Genomic DNA, 18,668 nt, shown 5'->3' with positions numbered 1-18,668 from the left:
GCTCTCCGTGCCTCAACCCAGAGGTGACATACAATCTCTTGGCCAGAATTAGTGGCTGGGTCCCAACCAACAGCAAGAGAGGCTGGGAATGAAGAGGAACACAGGAATACTCAGAGAATGCTAACCATCTCTGCCAGAGGCTGGGGACTGGTGAGGCCTGATGCTCCCAGAGGTGAGAAATTAAAACACTATAATGCAGTCAACCAGGCAACCAGAGACTCCCGAGCTTGTAGAGCCCTAGAAAAGCTGGGAGAATTAACTCAGCGGGCAAATACGTCTTGCTTCTCCAAAAAGGGGAGGGGAACACAACTGGGCAACAGAGGAGCACAGTTTTGGCAGCCAGGGTCATCCAGGAACGCTTGGCATCCACACACCCACTTATATATTCCACATGGGATTTTCTGTTATAGAACTTCTTGCCAGAAGATAGAGGTGGGTATCCCAACTTGCATTAGACTTAGCTCAGCAAGGTGTACATTCAAAGGCACTGAGATTTGGGGCCTGTTGCAGAAGCTACTGTTAATTATCCTAATTCACTACCCAAGCACCTTTGTCATAGGTACCCTCTCCCATTTCCTCAAAAGGGGAACATACTTACCACCTGTCACTGGTGCTGTCCTACTATCCAGCCCCTCTGCCTGCTTAGTGCTCTAACTCCACCCTTCTCTGTGGAGAAGGCCCTGGATTAGAGCCTTGTTATGTTCTATGTTATAGGGGAGGAAACTCAAGATCCCACTGGAAAATGAGGAAGTTGGGTGTAAAATCTGGGTCTTCTGAATCTTATGTGCCTGTCTGTAACGGGCTGGCCTTCCCAGCCATCAAGGTTAAGAAGGGCTACTCCTACGGAACATTGGCTGGCTTTTATGGGGCTTCCTGCCGTCTTGGTTAAGAGGTTTTATAAACTGAGAGGATGTTGTTGGCCTATGGGCAGAGAGTGCCATGTGCAGACTGCTAATTCTGAGGGAATATGTGAGGAATCCCTTTTTGCAAGGCTTGTGAAGGACTGACAATGCCAACTAACAGTGAGCACTGACTATGTGCCAAATACTGTTCTAGGAAGTTTACCTGTATTATATAATCTACATAGTTATCACCATCTGTGTTTCACATATGGGGAAACTGAGGCAGGGACAGATGGAGTAATTTGCCCAAGGTCACCCAGCTACTGTGCAGCAGGGCTGGGAAATGATCCCAGGCAGCCTGGCCCCAGAGTCCATGTGCACAACCGCTCTGCTTCTCACCTCTGGCTCCCCACCAGCCTGAGAGGGCCTGGGGCATCTGTGATTAGGCTTTGAGGAAAACACATTGAGATACTCCTTGAGAAAACATTCATGGTCAAATAAGTTTGGGAAACATTCTATACTTTCTTTCTTTCTTTTTTTAATTTTTAAGTTTATTTATTTATTTTGAGAGAGAGAGTACAAGCAGGAGAGGGTCAGAGAGAAGGAAGACAGAATCCCAAGTCAGCTCCATATCATCAGCACAGAGCCCAATGTGGGACTTGAACTCATGAACCATGAGATCATGACCCGAACTGAGATCAAGAGTCAGATGCCCAACCAATGGCACTGCCCAAGTGCCCCTGTACTTCCCTCTTGAAGATTTATCCTGCATATTGGCTTCTTAAAGGCTGATAAGCCCTACAGTACAGAAATCTGTCCAATGCTGATGTTCCCAAATGTACTTAAACACAGAAACCTTTATTTCCACAGCTACTAACAAAATCACCCAGAAAAAGGGTTGCAGAGAATACTCTTTGGAAACAGCTAGCAAGAGACATTCTTGCTTGAGTGCACACAAGGTGGGTCATGTGGCATCTAGAAAGCCCTTGCTGCTTGTAGAACTGCCAGGGCAGGCTCTAAGTGGGCCAAGTCAGCCCAAAAAGCTTCTCCCTGGGAGGCAGACAGTGTCTAGAGTGGGTACAGGATGGGCTCTGCTAGTTTCTAGTCCTGCTTGGCCACCCTTAGGTGTCCCTGTGGACAAGTCACAGCACCACACTGAGCTTCACTTTCCTTATCTGCAAAATAACATTTGCCTCCTTCTGCAGTCAGGGGATTGATGAGCAAATATACCTAAAGTATCAGACACATGGTATGCCTTTGATGAATGGTGATTGTTCCATTCTTGCCTTGTTCCTTATAGTCTTCTAGTCCTGTTTGGACATAGGACACTAGGATGGGAAGTTCCAAGGAGCAGGCTGGAGGTCATTGTGCCTTTGTTTTATGCTCCACTGAGATTGAGCTTATGGGACATGCTCAGAGTTAGTGTCATATCAACATCAAAAGGGAGCATTAACTCAGGATTCCAGAAGACTCTTGAAGACCCAGAAAAGGCAAAAGTTGATCTCCTTGGTATAGGCAAAAATGTTTAAATATAATTATAAATGAAGTGCCAACTGGCAGAGTGTAGCAGAAATCTGTGCCAGCATTGATTGGTCACCTAGCAAGGGGCATTTATAAACAATGGTGGATCTGAGAATAAATTTAGAAGGTGATTATTTTTTAAAAAGACCTTGGACAGAGAGGCTGATAGAGAGCCACTGTGGTGGTACACAAAGGGCACTGGAGTGGGAGTCAGTTTTATCTGGGACCCTAATGGTTGTGACCTTGTCAAGTCCCTTCACCCCACTGAATCTCAGCCTTCTCATCTGAAAAACAGACATAATAGAATCTACTCTGTAGCGATGTTGTGAGGAACAAACTAAACAGTGGATTTGAAATAGTTAGACAATAGGAAACTCTAAATAGTAAGAGGTTGATATTAAAGACTAGGAATGCCCTGTAAGGATTGCCATCAGGAGACAACAATCAAGATGAAATATCTCCCTTATAAAAAGCTGATGGACTCTTCCAAGATGAAGTCAGCCAAGCAGATCCAGGATGTAGATGAGGGCTGGAGATGGGAAGTGTAGGAGGCTTCCTGGTAAACATAGAGTTCTCATATGACCCAGCCATTGCACTCCTAGGTATATACCCCAGAAAACTGAAAACAGGTGTTCAAATAAAACTTGTACAAAAATGTTCATAGCAGCACTATTCACAATGGTCAAAAAGTGGCAATGACGCAAATGTCCATCAACTGATGAATATGCATGAACAACATGAGAGATATCCTTGCCATGGAATATATTATTCAGTCATAAGAAGGAATGAAGTACTGATATGTTCTACAACATAAATGAATCTTGTAAACATTATGCTACGTGAAAGACTCAAAAGACCACATATTGTATGATTCCATTTATATGAAGTGTCCAGAACAAGCAAATCCATGGAGACAAAAGGCAAACTAGTGATTTCCAGGGCCTGGGTGGGTGCAGAGTCGGGGGGGGGGTGTGTGTGGGGGGGGGGGAGGAGGCATGGGAAGCAGCTGCTTGATGGCTATGATGTTTCCTTTTGGGGTGAAGAAAACATTCTGGAGCTAGATAGTGGTAATAGGTGTACAACAATGTGAATGTATTTAATGCCACTGAATTGTACACTTTAAGATGCTTAAAATTATAAATTTTATGTTATGTATATTTTACCACAATTAAAAAAGTTTCCTGGTGAAGAGGAAATGTGATTCAAACATTAGGATCCTTTCTCCTAGAGTAGAGTGAAGGAGAGGGTGGAGGATTCAGAGTTTGTGAGGCGGGAGCTGGGGTCTTGTGTCAATAGATTCACCAAGGGCCTATGGTAGGCAAACCTTGTGTGAGGGCCCCAGGGAGATCCAGAATCAACTAAAACATGCCCCCTGCTCTCAAGATGTATATACATTATTCTTAAGTAAGGACAGGCTGACAGGGAGTAAATTCAGGGGAGTGAGACATTAATTCTGCCTTGGCCATATGTGAAGACTTCTTGGAAAAGAAGATAATTGAGTAGGTGGGATTTTGGCAGGTAGGTAAGAAGTGAAAGGTTTTCTGGGGAAAGGCACAGGGTCAGAGAGTAGGGAAGCATTGCAGAGTAGGGGATAGGGTTGATGTAAATCAGGCACAGTATGCACAGAGCCATTGGAGATGGTTGTGAGAGGTAAGCTCGAAAGGAATTAGGGTTGCTAAGAAAGTAGATCTTAAAAGTTCTCATTGCAAGAAAAAAATTTTGTAACTACATATGGTGATGGATATTAGCTAGAACTATAGTAGAGACCTTTTTTGCAATATATACAAATATTGAATCATTATGTTGCACACCTGAAACTAATTTAATGTTATATGTCAATTACACCTCAGTTAAAAAAGAAACACAAGAGGAATTGGGGTCAGGTTGTGGAGGGTTTTGAAGGTAGAGCTGAGGAAGCCAGGACTTGCTCTCCAGACACTGGCGGGTCAAGGAGTCCTGTAAGCTGAGGGGTAACATGACTAAGCCCATGCAGAGAATGATCAGTGTGATGGAAGAAGGACTGAAGGGAAAGAGACTGAGGATGGGGATATGAACCCTGGCAAAGTCTCTACAAATCAAGAAAGGCCCCTCCAGACCAATGGCAGTGGGAAAGGGGAAGGGTAAGCCAAATCCAGTGAGTTTTGCATTAGCCAAGATTCTTGTCTGCATGGAACAGAAACTTATTCAGATTAGATTAGGCAATAGCCAGGATTTTCTGGGGTACATAACTGACAGGTCTAGGGCAGGTTCAGATGCAGTTGGATGCATGGGGCTCATCCCCTCTACTTCTCAATTGTCCTTGATATTGGATCTCTTCTCAGGTGGCCTCTGCCTCATGATGGCAACCTGGCACTTACAGTTCCCAGCTTATATCCTATCCTCTCAGAAACCCCAGCGGCTAGAACTCTCCCAATTGTTCCAATGAAAGTCACTGAGATGACTTTACTGCTCAGTCAGGGTCATGTGTCCATCCCTTGATCACCAGGGCTAGGGTCATGGGGTGTTCTGATTGGCCAGGCCTGTGTTACAGCCCCACTCCCATAGTGGAGTCAGCTATCCCCACCCCAAGCACAGGCACGATGAAGATGCTGCTGCTGTTACCAGAAGAAGGGGGACTGGGCCACCAAATGGGCCCAAACTGCAGATGTCTCTCCAAGGCACTGATTCTGCGCCAAGGCATTTACACATCTCATTTCATCCTGTCAACAATCCCGAGATAGAAGTAATTATGTCCATTTTACAGGGGAGGAAACTGTGGCATAGCTCACCTTGTCCCCCCTTCCCCCCTATAAACACTTTTTCTGTTCTGTGCTGCAAGGGCGTCTCTTAGAGAGGTAAAGTGGGACCACTCAAGAGTCAGCACAAGGGTCACAGCCAAGAACATGAGAGCAAAAGTGTATGATCTGTAAGCGGAGAGACACTCAAACTGCATTTCAATCTCAAAGTGCAGTGGTTATAGATCTTAACCTTTTAATTGTTAGGAGACTGGAGGTCAGTCTCCATGATGTGGGAGAGATGCTCATGCCCTGTGTCGCTCTTGTCCCATGGGCAAGGATCAGGGAATCAGGGTTGATCGGGAGTGGGGGGGCTGGTGTGTGTTTGTGTGTGACTCTCCAGACATGGATATAACCTGGTGGTCACTTATTGCACACACTGTACAGGGAACAGAATTACTTTCCCTGTTGAGCTGAGATTCCCTCTCATGCTGTCAGTATGTCATACCGTCAGCAGTAGAGGACCCATAAGACAGGGGAAATAGGCAACACATGATGTCTTTATTGGGCCAGGTCTGGATGGGATGGAAGCAGAATAGAACAGAATGTGTTTTGGGAACTTTCCAGCTGAAAGCCCAGAGGAGTAGGGCTGGTGTGCTTGTAATAGTCACATTCCTCTCTGTTTCCAAAGCCAGTCCTTCCTGATAAAGGAGAAAGGGTAGGGGGAATCTCCAAACTGAGGGATGAATCCTTTCCTTGAGCCTCATTTTAGAGAGACTTCAGAGTGAGAATAAAAGATGTCATTCCCATTTGTGCCCATCCTTGTAAAAACATAACATATATTTGAATTTGAAATGCCTCAGGTGAGACATGGTGCACCCTGCAAAACTGATTTGACTTTTGGGAATGTTGTGTGTGTTGAGTGTGGTGCAGTGTGAATGTGTGTATGCATGTGTGCACACGTGCATGCATGCAGCCTGTGTACTTCCAGAGCACCTTGAACTACAGCATCCCAGCTCTCACTACCCATGCTTATCGTTGCCTGATTACTACTGTGCTTCTAATTGCTGAGCTCAGTGGCTCAGTCTGCCTGGTTTACTACTGAATACAGAGTTTGGCTTCCTAGGTCCTCAGTAAATTTTGCTAAATGGAAGAATGGATGACTGATCTGCACATGCATTTGGTGAATTTCTCCTTCTTTTTTGAGTATAGTTTTGCCTCTGTGTCTCTTATGTGTCTGTCTCTCTGAGCTCACATCCCTTGTCCCTGCATCTCTATCTCTTTTAGTCTTTTTGTTGTCCCTCTCCTTCTTCATTTCTCTCCAAATGGCCCCATCCTAGAGACATACACCCAGATACCATCTCTTTTCCTCAACCCATTTTCTTAAATTACATACATTTGGGAATTTTAGATATGGAAGAAAACTTGGAAATCATGTGGCTTAATTTCCACCTTTTTTGTTTCAGGAAACTGTATCCACAAAGATTGCTATGTAGTAAGGGCCAAAGGTAGTTTCCTTATTGTTTTTTTTTTTTTTTTTTTTTTTTTTTTGCAGAAAGTTTTATTTTTAAACAGGCTTATTAAGATATAGTTCACATACAATATCATACAATTAACCTACTTAAAATGTATAATTCAGTGATTGTTAGCACATTCAGAGAACTGTGCTGCCATCCAGAAAATTTTCATTATGTAAAAAGAAACCCTATACCTATTAATCATCATTCCCCATTTCTCCCTTCCTTCCAGCCCTAAGCAACCATTAATCTACTTTCTGTCTCTACAGATTTCTCTATCTATTCTTGACATTTCATATAAAGGCAATCATGCAATCAAACAATATATTGTGTTTTGTGACTGGCTTCTTTCACTTAGCATAAAGTTTTCAAGTTGTATCCATATTTTAGCATGTGTCAGTACTTTATTCCTTTTATGGCTGAATAATATTCCACTGCATTAATATACCACATTTTATTCATCTGTTAATTAGTTGGACATTTCATTTGTTTTCACTTTTTGACTATGGATCTATGTTTAACATTATGAGAACTGCCAGTGTATTTTACAAAGTGGCTGTATGATTTTACATTTCCACCAGCAATGCATAAGGATCCCAAGTTTTCCACATCCTTATCAATATTTGTTCTTATCTGTCTTTTTTATTGTATCCATTTTAATGGGTGTGAAGTGGTATCTCATTGTTGGTTTTGATTTATACTTCCCTTATGGCTAATGATATTGGGCATGTTTTCATATATTTATTGGGCATTTGTATATCTTCTTTGGAGAAATGTCTATTTGATTCTTTTGGCCATTTAAAAAGTATCTGTCTTTTTATTATTGATTTGTAAGAGTTCTTTATATATTCTGGATTCAAGTCTCTTATTAGATATATCATTTGTAAATATTTTATTATATTCTATGGGTTGTATTTTAACTTCTAAATGGTATTTTTCACTGTGCAAAAGTTTTTAATTTTGGTGAAGTTCAATTTATTTCTTTTTTCTTTTGTTCCCTGTGCTTTTGGTATTGTATCTAAGAAGGTATTGCCTAACTCAAGAACACAAAGATTTACTCCTATGTTGTCATCTAAGAGCTTTACAGTTTTACCTTTTCCATTTAGGCATTTGATCCATTTTGAGCTAATTTTTGTGTATGGTATAAGGGAGGTGTCCAATTTTATTCTTTTGAATGTGGATATCCAGTTGTTCCAGAACTATTTGTTGAGGACTATTCTTTACCCATTGAATTATCATGGTACCCTTGTTGAAATCAACTGACTATAAATGTAAGGATTTACTTATGATCTCTCAATTTTCTTCCATTAATCTGTATGTTTATCCTTGTATAGTATCGAGTGTCACACTGTCCTACTGTAATTTTATATATTAGCTTTTGAAATTGAGAGATGTGAATTATTCTTTTTTTCCTTCTTTTTTCAAGATTGTTTTGGTTATTCTTAGTCCATTGCATTTCCATATGAAATTGAGGATCTGTTTGTCAATTTTTGCAAAAAAAAAAAAAGGCAGCTAGGATTTTAAAGGGTATTGTGTTGAATCTGTACATCAATTTGGGGAATATTTCTGCCTTAACAATATTAAGTCTTCTGACCCATGAACATGGGATGGTGTTCCATCTATTGAGGTCTTCTTTAATTTCCTTCAACAATGTTTTGTCGTTTTCAGAGTATATGTTTTTAATTTCTTTTGTTGAATGCGTCCCTAAGTATATTAAGCTTTTTGATGTTATTATTATGTTTCTTTAATTTCATTTTCAAATTGTTCATTGCTAGTGTATAGAAATATAGTTGGTTTTTATATACCAATCTTGTATTCTGCAACTTTGTTGCATGCATTTATTACTTCAAATAGATTCTTAGTGGATTCCTTAGGATTTTATATATACAATATTATTCCATTTGCAAGTAATGGTAGTTTTACTTCTTTGAAACTAGAATTCTTAGGTCCTTGTCCAGGGCATGTTTATTTCATTAGAGGGTCCTAAAAGGAGCTTTGTGTTTGACTTGAGAAATACTAAAGCTGTTATTCTTCCAAGTTCATTGACCCCAATTCCTAAGGTTAGGTGTTTGAAAGAGATTTGAATTCAAACCTGATACAGCCAAGAAATTAATAGCTGCATTAGGGGCAACTGGGTGGCTCAGTCAGTAAAATGTCCGACTTCGGCTAAGGCACAATCTCACGGCCCTTGAGTTTGAGCCCTGCATCAAACCTGCTTGAGATTCTGTGTCTCCATCTCTCTCTGCCCCTTCCCCTGCTCATTCTCTCTCTCTCTCTCTCTCTTAAAAATAAACAAACATTAAAAGATTTTAAAAATAGCTGCATTAGTTTGTTAGGGATTCCATAACAAAATACTATAGACTGGGTGCTTTAACCAACAGAAATCAATTTTCTCAGAGTTCTGGAGATGTCCAAGATCAAGGTGTTGGTAGATTTGGTCTCCCTCTTCAGCTTGCAAATGGCCACCTTCTTTCTGTGTCATTACAGGGCCTTTCCTCTGTGTACGTACATCCCTGGTGTCTTTCTGTGTGTCCAAATTTTCTCTTCTTATAAGAGTACCAGTAAGAGTGGATCAGGGCTCACCCTAACAGCCTCATTTTAACTTAATCACCCCTTTTAAGACCAATATCCATATACAGTCACATTCTGAGGTTCTGGGGATTAGGGCTTCAATATATGAATTTTAGGCACAGTTCAGCCCCAACCAATAGTCTTATGGATTTTCTTCTGAGAGAGCTGATCTCTGGTTAGTTGCAACTAGTGAAGCCAGAATTTGTTTAAATAACACATTCATATGACCACTAAATGACACTGGCCTGCAGCCTGAATTAAAAGGCACTGCCTATATAGTTCCTGAGATAAAGGATCCTTATGTGTGGTTTTGCGTGTTCCTTGAGTTCAATTAGTCAATCTTCTCCACAGCCACATCAGGGAAGGTCAGTAACCAGCCATAGACATTCATGTAACATCTAGAACCTCTATAGTGACTGCTTTTTAAAAAAAAGCAGAAGCAATTCCAAATCCTGATGTGTAAACAGGAGGGTAATGAACTTGCATGAGGTGTCCTTCCGTGAAGTGAAATTTGAAGTTCTTAAACTTTAAACTTCCTGTCTCTACAGGAAGTGAACTTTAAACTTCTTAAAAAGCTCACTCTAATTTTGTTCTCTTTTGAGTGAAGAATCAGTTTGGAAGCTCAAGATGTAACAATTCTTTGCTGTGTACTTCTTATAGTAGCCAAAGTCCAATCTCGCTTATATCAGTGGGAACTCAAAATCAAGATTTTCCTCCAGGTCATCTGAGCTGAGGCATCATCCCACCTTGGCTGGTGGACTTATCTCCCTCTTTGCACAGTTTCTGCTCCCTTTTTCAGCATTATTTTTAACTCTCTTGCCTTTTGAGTGTTTTTATTGACATCTGGCCACAAACCCTTTTAGGAAGAAGGCAGTTATAAATCACCCACAGAGAAATCAATAAAAAACAGTTCAATCCACAGTGACACTGATTTGTCCCCAGATAACCAGCGTCCTGCAGGCTCAACAGTAATACCCATGGGGGTATCTACAAGAAGGGTGAAGGGCAAGGGGGCACTACATTCTGAGAGAGGGGGTGAGCTGCCAGCTCCCAGAAGCTCAAGGAAAGGATGGACTTGGCTTCCATCCACACACTTCTCATCCAGCCTCAGGGGAGAGCTCTGTGTTTCCATTTCATCCAGCTCACATTTTTCCAACCACATCAGTGGCATTTTCTTATCTTCTGAGAATCTGCTTCAGAGCTAAAGTATCTTCTTCGAGCCTCAAGAAAGGGCAGTAGGAATGAATTGTTGTATTTGTGGGGGATGGGGGAAGGCAGGAGAGTATGTTACTGTGGCACAGAGGCATGGAAGAAGAAACTCTATCAAGCTGTCTGTTGTCAGGCCACTGTTCTTGGTTACCATGAGTTGGGGAAGACCATCCCTCTGGCCAGAACTCCAGGGAGTCAAAAGTCTGAAAGTCATTATACAGAAGCTAAAAGCTAGGCCCAGAGAGAGACGCCACTGGCCCAAGCTCACAGAATGGTTTCATAACCAGCTCATGAAGAAATGGCCCCATTGCTTTGAAATCCTAGTTCTATTCCAAGAGGAGCTTTGCTCAGAAAATGCAAATTCATGAGGAGTCAAAGCTAAAAAAAAAAAAAAAAGGAAATCTACAGAGAAAAAATATCAGTTAGTTCACTTTTTAAAAATGAGTACATCAAATTGCCCATCGTAAGGACTATGAGTGTCATAAGACCATTTGCACCAATCATTCATGCCCTCTTGGAAAATGGGACTATATTAACCTTTGGAAGAGAATTTCCTAGAAAGGGCTTTTCCTGTTTTTTCCATTAGTGAAAATATTCCAACTGCAAGGCCCAGGGTGCTGGGGTCAGGTGGTAGGAGGTAGAGAGGCTGTGTGTGGCACACTGAGGACAGGGCCTCCCTGAACCAGGAACTCAGAATCAGGGCTGCAGTGAAAACCTCAGATCCCATCAATGCCTGATTTTACTTCTCAGTTGTCCCTAGTTTCTCCAAGTTGTGTATCTCTATTACCTCAGCCCTTGTCCTATAAGAAGTCTTACCCCTTTTCCCCTTAAGGGCTTTTCTGGAGATATGCGCATTTACACTGCGTTAAGGAATTATTTAGTTCAGTTCAACATTTGTCAAAAACTAATTATGTATCAAGTGCTGGGGATACAAAGATGAGAAAGGCTGGGTTTAAAAAAACATTTTTTTTTAATTTTTATTTATTTTTGAGAGAGACAGAGACAGAATGTGAGTGGGTTAGGGGCAGAGAGAGGGAGACGCAGAAGCAGAAGCAGGCTCCAGGCTCTGAGCTGTCAGCACAGACCCTGATACGGGGCTCAAACTTACGAGCTGTGAGATTATGACCTGAGCCGAAGTCGGACGCTCAACCAACTGAGCCACCCAGGCTCAGGGCCCCTGAGGGTTTTGAAGGATAAATAAGAGTCTGCCATGAAAACCACTGAACTACTGTCAACCAAGTGGGAAAGATCAACTTGCAAAAAAATAACTCCAATTATGTTAGGGCAGGGGATTGGCAAACCTTTTCTTTAAAAAGCCAAATAGTAACTATTTTAGGCTTTTTAAGTCAGATAGAGTCTGTCTCAGCTACTCATCTCTGCCTTTGCAGTGCAAAAACAGACATAAATAAATGATTGTGGCTATGTTCCAATAAAACTTTATTTATATAAAACCGGTCAGTTGGTCAGATTTGGTTCACAGGTCATTGTTTGCTGAACCTTATGTTAGAGGAATGTCATAATAATATGCAAAACAAACAATAATGACAGTAATAATAATAAAAGCTACTACTCTGATAGCTTACTCTGCTAGAGACCCTATACCAGGCACTGTCTATACAATTCACATATATTTGCATACTTCTTTTTCACAACAATTTGTGAGGACACTGAGATTCAGCAGCCAAAGTCATAGAGTTAGGAAGTGACAAATGCAAGGTAAAACCCAACCCTGCTTGGTTCTACAGTCTATGTTCCCAAAAAAGCGACTTAAAACTCTGAAAAGAAATGGGCAGAAGGAGTTAATCTGGTGGGGATTGTAAGGTGGTTCCTAAAGGATGAGTAGAGTCTTCCATGGAGGTAGATGGGAGAGACAGGCCTTTGAGGCAAAGAGTAGCACAGAGGTTTGAAAGCACATGGAATATTCTGGAAACAGTGGTTATTAGGTGATGCTGGGGTGTGGGATACCTTGGAGGTAGTGGCTAGAGAAGAAACAAGAGAAGTTGATAGCTGAGAAGAGGAAGTCTGGCATGCATGCCAAAAACCCTGGACTTTATCTATGAACCATGCCTTTTCCAGCTCTAGTCTTCTGGATCTTCTGGATATGCTGCATCAGACTCTCTTGAGACTGTTTGCCATACAGATTCCTGGGCTCTGTCCCCAGATATTTTGATTCAGTAGATCTGGGATGGAACCAGGAGTATGCATTTTATCAAACACCTCAGATGATTCTAGTGAGCATTCTTAGATTTGGGAATCCATGCATGGAGAGCCACTGAAATGTTTTAATCAAGGGAGAAATGTAACCAAAATTGCTTTCGAAAGGCCACTTCCATTTAGAAGATGGATTATTTATCAGGAGAATAAACTTTCCCAGAGGTCCATTTCTGGTTAGTTATCAGCTTCTCTCATCTGGAAATGCAGATGAGAAATTCCAGAAGTTTCTGCATTTCCACAGGCTATTAAAGAATGACTCAGCTTAAACCCCAGATTGAACTCTATGATGTTGACCAAACAGTTAATTTAAGGAGAGATAGTATATAAATAACAAATTGCAATTTAACAAACCTTTTTGAATCTGATGTTGAGGACAGTATCTTCTCCATGATGAATCAGCTGGTGAATTGTTAGCCAGAAAAAAGTCTTCTGGTCTTCTGGTCCTGTGTCAGTGTTTCTTTTGTGGTGGTGGTGGTGGTTGACAACACTGATGCTGGGTTCTGTATTGCCTTAGAAGCCTCATCATGGTGTAATGAACAGACCCCTGGGTTTGCAGTCCAACTACCCTGAGTTCAAATCCTGTTTACAGTGCTTAGTTATTGTGATGCCTGGAGCAAATCACTTGTCCTTTCTGAGTTTCAGTTTTCTCACCTGTAGAATGGGAATAATAATTCCCAGTCCTCATTGTAAGAACTGAATAAGATGAAGGATATAAAGAGTCAGATAGAGACCTGGTGCAATAAATATTGGTTCTCTTCTGTGGATGCCTCAGAATTGTTTTTATGCACTTCCCATCTTTCCATTGTGTATAACAACTCCCTGGAGAGAAATCCTCAATGGTTACTTCCTGTTTCATATTATTATGCAGCCACTGTTGCACAAGCCTGTTTAAAGAGGAACGCTTAAATTCACGTGCCTCGAGCCACCAGAGTTTGCTGTTGACAGAGCCATTCCCAGGCTCCTGCCTTTGCCTTCCTCACCACCATTTCACATCACTGTTTACCATAGTTTGTTCTCAAGTGGTGTCTAAAGACTCAAATCCTATGGTTATTGGCATAGATTTGGATGCCAAGAGAACTGCTCCCTTTACATTACTTTAGCACATGGCTTTAGCACATGGCTTCTTGTGGCCACAGTCTCTGTCCAAGTTCTGAGTTGACCAAACTGCAAATGCATTTCAGTTCAGATGCCCTTAATGACAAAAAGACCCTGTCCCAGATCCACAACTGTCTCCCACCTCCTATACTCATCTCAGTGGGCAAGGTGTGAGCTTCTTCCTTGTCTTACAAACTGGAGTTCTCACCCCAAAATGTGGGGCTGAGGTTCAGGGTGGCAAGCCTGTGCACATGGCCTCACATTGCAGGTCTTGGGGCCTGCTTTCCTGGGGACGGTCAGCAGCGAGATCCCACCCAACTCTGAACTGAGGAATAGGTGAGTTCCTGATGATCTGGAAGGAAGCAACAATGCTTGAAAATCATTTGAAGGTTGAAATTTGACTCAGTAAACATGTTTATATTTACTAGGTTATCTTTTAGGCAGGAGCAAGGAGGTTGGCCAAACCCAGTTTCCCCTGTGAAGCCTGAGTATATATTTAAAATGTACAGGTATATAGTGGAAGGAAGGGTAGGAGCAGGCATTGTGGGGGTAGGGATTCAGAAGTTTGGGCTGGGATTTCTGGGAGAATGCTGATTCCATCAATATGGGCAGGGAATGCGAAAGGAGAAGCAGGTTCTGAGGAAAGGGGCATGGTGATACATTTACTTAGGGAATAACTTAGGGCAAGCTCATTTGCTCTAGAACTGAGTATTTCAACTCAGACTCTCATGTAGGCAGCAGAGCAGTGAGGTGAGAGAAGATTTGGTGTCCAGAAACACCCTGTACAGCCCAATTTACAAAGGCTTAGCTGTTTGTACCAACAGGAGTTCTTTGTTGCAAGTGCCAAAAAAGCCAGCACAAGGCAGACTAAGCAAAAAGAGGTATTCATTGGTTCTTGAAACATAAAAGGCCAGGGATATCAGGCATAGCTTGATCAGGCCCTTAGATAACAGCCTCAGGACCTACTTTCTAGCTCCTTGCTATCCTCTCACATTGATTCCATTTTTAGACAATAAGGATTCTGTTTTCACCATCTTACATTTAAGATCTGCAGTTTACAATCTCTTTCCCAGCAAAATCTTATTGGTCTCATTGGCTCTGGGTAGGTCACATGCTCACCCTTAAGCCAATCACTGTAAATGAGGGGATGTGATGCAAAGATGCCCAAAGGCAGCCTCTGGCCCTGGGGTTGTCAATTAGACCCCTTACCTCTGATTGATGACTTCTCTGCATAGGCAACATAGACTCCAAACTCATGGGGTAGAAACTGGGGCTCAGGCTGGCAAATTAGCCTAATCCTCTACCAGAGAGATGGGAAGACTGAAGCCTGAGTGGTAAAGGAATCCACTGTCACACAGATGGATGGTATCACAGTCTGCCCTTCCATTCCCCAGAAAGCCCCTGTCACTGAGCCTCTGCAATCCTTTCTTTGGCCTCCTGAAGCACATATTAGGCCAGACTGTGCCCTAAAGCCCAGCACCAGAGCAGGAGTCAGAGCAGGAGTTGAGCCAGGTTTGGCTTCAGAGGCTATGGCCACTTTGCAAACCTTCATGGCTCAACTCTCTTGGTGGGGGTGGGGGAGATGGTTCCAGGAGTGCAGACACTAGGGTGATGGCACATTTGAGCATGTGCCACCACTGGCCATTTGGGGAATGCTTCGGCTAGTTTTCAAAGTGGAGTTGGAAGGGCCAGTGGGGATGCTCTGTGGCTCCCTGATGGATTCAAGTTAAAGCTGCAAGTCCCATTGATAAGACACTTTGCAGAGTATTCATGGATGGTCAAACAGAGACATGTAGGTGGCAGAGGAGGAGGCTTTTTGTGAGGTTTTAGTTGATAGAATCCTATGGGGAAAATCTGCACACCTGTGTGTCAGAGAAGACAGGAAACTCACTTACATCACTGAGAGAAAAACTCTGCTGTTCACCTGGGCAAGCTCAGTAGGGTGGGGCAGGTGAAGCCATCCACCTTATGCAGCAGCCCAGATGACATGTGCTAATGTCATTTAAAAGGAAAACAGGGCCTTGTCTTCCCCACTTCTCACAAGAAGAACTCCGAGGCCATGATAGGACCACAAGTGAAGTCAGCCCTGGAGGGGTTACTTGGCTTCCCAAGGCCCCCTCAAAAACCAGGGATCAAACTCTTCACCTCCCTGTTTCATAGAGTCTGTGACATATTTTCATCCACTCTCTCACTTACTCGCTCATTCATTTCTTCATCTATTCAAGAAATCCTGAGAGATGAATTATACACTGGCCCTGTCATCAAGGAGCCCACCATTTAGGACATGATTCTTAATGTAGTGTGGCTGAGAAAGGGGGAGAAAGGGGCTGGAGGGGAACAGTGTGCCCAATAGGTGGGCCTCATTAGAGTTCACTGGAGGACAATTCATGATTCTACCATCCTGAACATTTATGCTCTATTAGTTAATAGAAATTTGTCATATGTCTTAGGGGGGATGGGTAGCAAAAAGGCTGAGAATTACTGGTGCAGTAAACAAATGATTACAAGGCAAAGCAATGAGCCACAAGACAAGGGAGAACACAGGACTGTCAGAGCCCAGAGGGAGTCAGGGCAGGCTTCCTGGTGGAAGTGATATTTGAACTTAGTATTAAAGGATGAACAGGAGTTAGCCAGGGAATTCTAGACAGGAAAGTCCACAGGAAGGCTCAGGGCCTCAACTAGCACATGCTGTAATGATGACCAATAATGCCTAAGTAGTCCATGATCCTTAGCCATAAACTGTCCTTTCTAAGTAATTTTTCAGGACACCAAAAAGACTCTTCCTTTAACAATTCCATCATTTATGATGCAAGTAAGTCTCATGCTCATTGTGGGAAAATATACAGATATAAATATTTTAAAAGTGTTCAATTAATTTTATTCATAATTCCATTTAAAAATAACCACTTTTAACATTTGAGTTTTTAACTTCTGGACTTCCCTCCCGAAAGGATGGCCATAATCAATCAACTTCTATTTCACATAAAAATATATATAATTTAAAAATGAAAGTAGAATCAAACCACTTGTTTTTCCCCTCAATCAATATATTGTGAACAAAAATGATTATGTCTGAAGTGTCAGACTGTATGCATTATAACCTTCGTGGATAGAAGTGTTCTGAAACAGCATTTGCTCTCCTGTCTTTTCCAGGGAGCCAACACAGAGCTTTGCTTCTTTCATGCCCACCAGCTTTGGGCTGGGCTGTCAACCAAGGCTGAACTCAGTTGACTAGGAAGGTGTCTAGGAAAACATGCCTGGGCTGACCAGCTCCAGGTTCTGTGCCAAGCTGAGGGCTTGTATCCACTTTTTGAATGTGGCTGCTTCCTTCCTGCAGTGTGTTGTCCATTCTCGCTGCTTTTGATCTATTGTGGGCTGGCAAAGCAGAAAACCAAGCCCATGAAGTAGATGGGAAGGAGCGTACCTAGGTTGTAAGTGAAGGCCTGTGTTGCATGAAAGCACAAGTGACTTGTGTTAATCAATACTCTCTCTCAGAGGTGAGTAAAGGAATACTTCCTAAGTATCTATGGTGTGCTGGATACATGCCTTACTTTATTTAAATCTCATAACACCCCTTTGAGAGAAGTACCTTAGCTCCATCTTCCAAACGACAGCCTGATCCCAGAGAACATTCATTGCTTTGTCAAGGGTCACTGAGCTGTAAGGGCCAGAGCTACATTGGAACCTGATCTATTTCACTTCCAAATCCCTGCTGTTTTCACTGTACTACATCTTGTGCTTGCCACCAAATCTCATGCTGGGTTTGGATTGATGACTTTGTCAAAGGCATGTCCACTGGACTGGTGAGATGCTTCTGTGTGGAGCAGGGCTAGGTCTCCTACATAATTTTTCATGACCTCAGAACTGAATAGGAACTGCCCTCATTAGATGGTGCCTGTACTCTCTGGCCTGCCACACTCTGTCTTCCATAAGAAGAGGCAGAACAATCCAACCTGTGTGTTAGAGAGATTTCTCTGGCACCTTGCACAGGGTGGTCAGAAGGGGCCAGACTGGAGGTAAAAAGAACAATGAGGTTATTGTAGTGATGCCGGTCACACAGACCCATGGCAGGGGTGGTGGCCAGAAGAAGGAGGGAAGCAATCAAAGACATGTCTGAACTAGGACTGACAGGACTCAGAGTCTAATTGATTGTGGGATTGATGGAGAGGGAGGAATCAGGATGACTTCTGGGTTTTTAGTCTGAGTGCCATTCACTAGGGCACTGAAGGAGTGGGCTTGGGAGAAGGCAGGGCTAGGGATGGGAAGAAATAATGGATCTTGTTTGCAACATGGTACACCTAAGAAGCATTGTGCAAAGGTAACTGGTAATTGAATCTCCATAACTCTGCTACCATGGGGTGATATTAAAGTCATCTGCATTCCTTCTGCACCCTGGTAGGGGTAAGGAGTGGAGCCCAGGACTGAGAGGCTCAGTGATGACCTTGCAAATGTTTAACAGCCAGATCTCTCAGCAAAAAAAGGCCTTGATATGTAGCATTTGGTGATTTGCTGATTTATGTGCCATCATGACCGATTTCAGGCTACTAACTGGACATCAGTGAATGTGAAGTTGTAAAGAGATGAGCAGTAAGTAGCACATCATTATATAATGTTCCCCCACAGTAGAACTAAATCATCTCAACAGTATAGATAACAATAAAATGTAGTAAAATAATTAGAATGTGATTATTGTGGGTGTTATAGATTTCCTGTGTTTTTAGTGTAATTTAATTGTAACTTAATTCTTTCCTAGCAATAATCACGCCTTGGATAAACCTCATTGGCTATGATACTGCCACTGTGAAAAGCTATTATTCAATTTTTAATGATGTCTGTGTTTAACAACCAGCTCACAAAATTCTTGACAATTAGCATACCACTGGAGAAACTCCAAGAAAGTACAAGTTGGAAGAGCTACAAATCTACCTCCTTGTCAGACAGGCTGAGGGACTCCCCAAGGTCACACATCTGGGAAGGCAGAGCCA

At 42.3% G+C, this 18,668-nt stretch overlaps 1 protein-coding gene, 1 long non-coding RNA gene and 1 pseudogene across 11 annotated transcripts in view; 1 reads left to right on the top strand and 2 right to left on the bottom strand.

Annotated features, from left to right (window-relative positions):
* The window catches only part of LOC125176034 (uncharacterized), a 175,207-nt gene that overhangs the window by 28,356 nt on the left and 128,183 nt on the right, over positions 1-18,668 (bottom strand). The gene's annotated exons all lie outside the window — the stretch shown is intronic.
* The window catches only part of IRAG1 (inositol 1,4,5-triphosphate receptor associated 1), a 120,103-nt gene that overhangs the window by 16,081 nt on the left and 85,354 nt on the right, over positions 1-18,668 (top strand). The window lies entirely within an intron of this gene.
* On the bottom strand, positions 18,337-18,493 carry LOC125147340 (uncharacterized; annotated as a pseudogene).

Source organism: Prionailurus viverrinus, chromosome D1 (genome assembly GCF_022837055.1).
Source record: "Prionailurus viverrinus isolate Anna chromosome D1, UM_Priviv_1.0, whole genome shotgun sequence".
Lineage (NCBI taxonomy): Eukaryota > Metazoa > Chordata > Mammalia > Carnivora > Felidae > Prionailurus > Prionailurus viverrinus.
The sequence above is the reverse complement of the archived record's forward strand: the minus strand, read 5'-3'. Positions and strand labels throughout refer to the sequence as shown.